At 46.2% G+C, this 5203-nt stretch overlaps 1 pseudogene; it reads right to left on the bottom strand.

Moving 5' to 3' along the window:
- LOC121917035 overlaps nucleotides 1-315 on the bottom strand; it is a 4147-nt pseudogene extending 3832 nt beyond the window's left edge.
- Between the last annotated feature and the right edge of the window lie 4888 nt (nucleotides 316-5203).

The following is a 5203-nucleotide window of genomic DNA, read 5'->3' on the forward strand; positions in this document are numbered from 1 at the left end:
TCGCCCCCCCCTGCCTCGCCGCCTAAAAAGCCGCCCATCATCGCCGCCTCTGTCAATAAAGGCCTCTAAGCGGCACCGTCCAAAGGCCGCCGCCGCCGTTAACGCGCCATAATGGGCGTCCGTGACGCAGCCGTGGAGGGTAAAAATGACCTTTAAGTCTATCAAAAGCGACCTCTTAACTCCCTCAGGCCCCCGTTTCTCCTCCTGGTCCCAGGCCCTTACCACTCCGTCAACGATCGCGGCCAAAAAAGAGTAAAAAGGATAGTCGTTTGCCTCTCGTCCTCCTCTAGCGAATCGACACCTCTGCACCTCGCTCGAAACTCTCCCCACAAGTCCGGCCCGCTCGTATTTATAGGCTTGCCCTGAGGCGAGGCCCCGCCCCTTACGCGTCCACTGCCGTACGCTCCGCTTAAAGAAAATAGTCCCCCGCTAAACGGTCAAAAGTAATTTGAAATGTTTCCCTTCGCTCCTAAGAGGAGAAGGAATATAAAGAGACGCGGTTTGGTTCGCTTGCGAGGGTTTTTTGGTGGTTAAAAGGTAATGTTGAGGGGGGGGGCCGCGGGGGAAGGAATGTAAAAAGAAGGGCACAAAAGGAATTACAGTGCGGATGGAAGGCGGGCTTAAGGCGCCACTCGGCGGTGGAGGTGATAGGTAGAGAGAGAGGAGAAAATCCGGCCTCTGATTGGTTCTCCGGTGAGGCAATCCACTGGAAGCTCTGGAAGACTCTAGACGGAAAAAGGGCGGAGGTGGGACCGAGTAAAGGAGCCCGGGCCGGATGAGCGTCTCGTCGCTGATTGGTGTCACCCTGGACGTCACCTGTTGCTAAGGCCCCGGCCCCGGAGAAGATTTGCTCTGGTGGGGGCAGTGTGACGTGTACGCATGCGCAGCCACCAAAAGTGTGTGTGGGGAACGGTGGTTCCCTTCAGAAACCCCATTTACTGTATTTATTTATTTACATTTGTTATTTAATATTAAACTGAAACCTTGTTTTCCCTTTGTAGAAAGCTCAGGGGCAAAATGGTTTTATTTCCCTTAAAGGGAACCAGTGGCAAAGTTACAAAACAAAACATGGAATTAAATATATTAAAGTGAGAAGGAAGTAAAGAATCATCGCAATAACAAATATCCCAATTGCCTTGGATTGAACCCTAAACAGGAATTTGGCGATAAAACATACCCTCCTCTTGGAATTATATTGTTTATATTATATTCCTATAATTTATATACAATTATGCCTTCATATATGTAATATGATATATATATATACATTACATATATACATGTACATATTATATAAACAACATTACCAATATATTATATACCATGTGTGTGTTTATACACACCATATATGTATATATATATATATCACACAACACATCACACCGGTTACATATGTATACCTATATGTGTGTGTGTTATATATACACATTGTTGGAAAGTGAATACTATACACACAACGCGCATATATATAGTATGTGTGTGTATATATATATATATATATATTACATACACTCCACACATATACATACACACCTACATATATGTATTGTATGTGTATATATTCAACATCCAAAACAATCCTCAAAACATCTAAAGAGTCCTTTACGTTCCAAGCTTGCAATAAGTCCTTTTAAAACATTTTGTGGGGTCCAAAGAAACGTGTCGCTTTGTCTTCTCGGAGGGCGGAAGACGCGGCTTTTTGCCGCCTCATCGACAATTGGAATGGAGATGATTAACTCCAAAAGAGCTTTTAAAATATTTTCCCATCCTCCGTCATCATCATCATCATCCTGAGGATTGTGAGTGTGACACCAAACCAGCACTGACTCTGCAACGTTGGCAGAAAAAACATGGCGCTCTCATGACCGGCTCAATTGCCTTGAGCATTTCGGTTTCCCAGAGGAACGAAAGGAAAGAGAGCTGTTATGAAACAAACCCATTACTTCGAAGGAAAGGTTGGGTCTGTTTACAGGGAAAATTCAGGCAGCAAAACACATTTTAACATTGGTTGCCACCTAACCACCTGCTTTTGAGCAATAGGTTGGTAAGCGTTCCTTTGGCTTCTTTTCGTTGGGCCAAAATCAACACGGTGTTTTTTCTTGGGCCAAGGTCACCCGAGTTCGGATTACCTAAGCCAGCAAATTGAACTCTAGACGTGCCCAGGCAGATTCTTCTGGAACGGCTCTGACTCACCGGCCGACTTGTTGTTAAGCAGCTCGCGTTTGTAAAAAGAATGGGTTTCAGCAGACTGAAGCGAGAGAAAGGGTCACGGATGACCTTTGGAAATGGAGCGTCGCGGGTTTAAAACCGGCAAACGGTCCCCCACCGAGTGTGTGGTGAAACGTCGGGATAGCTCTTCTAGTACATGGGCCACAGAGCCCCAAACACCACAAAAGCTATGGATGCCGGCCACGAAAGCCTTGGCTTCACAACATGGTTCTTTTATCTAATACCCTGCAATAGGGTTTTCCTAGGGTCAAAACCCACACCGTTGTTGTTGTTATTGGGGAAATGTCCAGTTAGGCTATACATCATGTGTGGCTTTGCTTTGTGGACTTGATTATGTGCGGGTTTGATTTCCTATGTCCCCTCCCTAGAAATCTCTTAATGCCTCCAGCGCAACCTGCCAGGGTTGACCATAGAGTCAGGCTGGAGGACCTAGGGATTCCAGACTTCTCTAGCATTGTAGGTCCTCCAGCTTCATGTATTGACACATGTTGATATAGAGGGTTGCACTGGAGGACCTGGGATTTCTAGAGAGGGTGTTCTCATATAATATATATATATATACACACACCACACACAACCAACACACCCATTATTATTATTTGGGGTTTTTCCCACATTCATGGATGTCCTTCTCCCGAACCCCGGCAAATGTATAGGGACCACTGTACCAGTTTCTGGTTTCACGAGATCGTCCCCCGGATGTGCTAAAGGGTTCAGGAACCTGGAAACTTACATCACATGCTCCAACCAGTCAGCATTATATGGTTAGCTTTGTATATGTGTGTGTGTGTGTGTGTGTGTGTATATATATATATATATATATACACACACACATACACACACAGTGACCCTTGTTATCCGCTGGGCTTTGGTTCCCGGATCCCCCATGGATAACAAATCCGTGGATGTCAAGTTCCCCTTAAATATAAAGAATAGCAAAATGGTGTCCCTTATAGAAAATGGGGGGGAAAAAATCAAGGTTGATATTTGAAATGTTTTGACATTTTCAAACCTTGGATGCTGAATCCGTGGATAAAAATCCGTATATTAGAAGGGCCGACTGTATATACAGTATGGTTTAAATGGCTTTAGAAGTCTGTCATCGGGTCTTAGCTCCTTTTTCAACCATTTTTTCACTTCCCATGAGCTAACGGTTGTGTGAAAAAGGGCATTTCGGCACCTGCAGCTTGTGACCTGGTTGTCGACAAGCAGCACCTGCCGAAAAAACACACCCTTTTCGGCCATTAAAGGCACACGAATCCTCTCCAGTTCTCAACCTGGCAGTTTTCCCTCTTGAATGTGTAGCATTGGAAAATAAAAATACCCCTTCTAGACGGTCACTTAACGTTTCTCTCTTTGTTTTTTTGTCCCCTTCCATGTCAGACGATGCTAGCGTTGCGAATTACAGTCGCGTTGATTCCTTGTGCGAGTTTTCATTGTGGGCCGTCTCAAGATGGCTTCCCGCGGAAAGCAGAAAAAACAGCACCGGCGAACAGAAAGTTTTCATGCCTTCCCTCTGCCTGATTCCATGCAGAATGCTCCTCTGCCAGGAAAAGCTCTCTCCATCTAAAGGAACAGGAGTTGCATGTTAATCCTTCTCCCATAGCCCCCTCTTCGTTTCCACAAAGCTCTGACCTACGCGAAAGAAAAAGCTTGAGCGCTTTCTCAGGCGCCCTTTGGTATATATTTTTTTGCCCGGATGGCAAAATGGGCACCCGTCCCGAAACCTCGTCCTGCTGAGTCATTTCCATGCAGAATACCAGCATGTGACGTTGGTGCGGGGAGAAAACGGGCCTTGTTTTATCCAGGCTATCTTTTACAAGTGTACTTGAACCGTTTGCAGTTTCTGGACTGTTCCCCCTTTCACCGTCTTTCTCCCTTGCTGATATCAGGATACGGCCTGTAGAACCAGGGACACGTAGCAGAATATCTGGGCTGGCGACGAATGACCCTGTAGGCAAGGGGTAGTAGTGTAAGGGCATTGCAAATGGGATATACCTTAGCAGGGTCTCTCTAGTTCAGTCCTTTATGCTTCAATACTTAACAGGGCTATCCTCGCCTCTAACCTTCTTCTTTGCGGCTAAACAGACCCATCTCCCTAACTCTCTCTTTGTAAGGCGTGTTTCTAGACCCGTCTCCATTTGTTCACCCTGCGCTGGACCGCTCCAGCTCTCAACATCCTTTTCGAATTGTGGTGTCACAGTATTATTCCAGGTGAGGCCTGACCAAAACAGGTGCTACTATCTTCCCTCGATCTAGCCGGGTCACCTAAGACCATCGGAAAACACCATATTGCATGTAGCAATGAAAATAATGTATGGTTGGGGTCGCCACAATATTAGGAACTGTTTAAGGGTCGCAGCATAAAAAGGTTGGGAACCACTGATCTAGACATTGTACTCCTATTGACGCAGCCTAGAATCGCGTTGGCTTTTTCGTGCGGCGGAATCCACTGTCGATACATCTATCCACGCCTTCTATCGCCATCTGACATTAACCCGCTTGCATTCCACTTTCTCAAATGCTTTTAAAATGTCCCGGTTTTCTTTCCTCCCCCACATCCCCCTTTGTCCCCGTTGAGGTAGGCCCAAATGGGGTTTGATGGCCAAAGTAGACTCACACGGCTGGAAGAGACCCCCAAGGGCCATCCAGTCCCAGCTCCAGAGACCCATCAAAGAGCCATCCAAAAAGGGGCCCCACCACTCTCCTAGGCAGCGTTTTCCACCGTCAAACAGCTCTTAGCTATCAGGATGTCTTTCCTAATGTTGAGGTGGAATAGAGGGAAAGAAGGAAGGGTATCTTCTTTTGGGGGGCAAAATCTTGCCTTCCCAGAAAGCTCTGGCCAAAGCACGTGCTGCAGACTTTCCAGTTGTCTTTTTCTTCCTCATGGATAACTTTTGTTGAGGCTATGTTTCCATCCTGAACTCTTAGCATTCCCAACTTGACCCATTTTTGATGGCGCTTGGCCACACGT

This window comes from Sceloporus undulatus, chromosome 11 (assembly GCF_019175285.1).
Source record: "Sceloporus undulatus isolate JIND9_A2432 ecotype Alabama chromosome 11, SceUnd_v1.1, whole genome shotgun sequence".
In the NCBI taxonomy this organism is placed as follows: Eukaryota; Metazoa; Chordata; class Lepidosauria; order Squamata; family Phrynosomatidae; genus Sceloporus; species Sceloporus undulatus.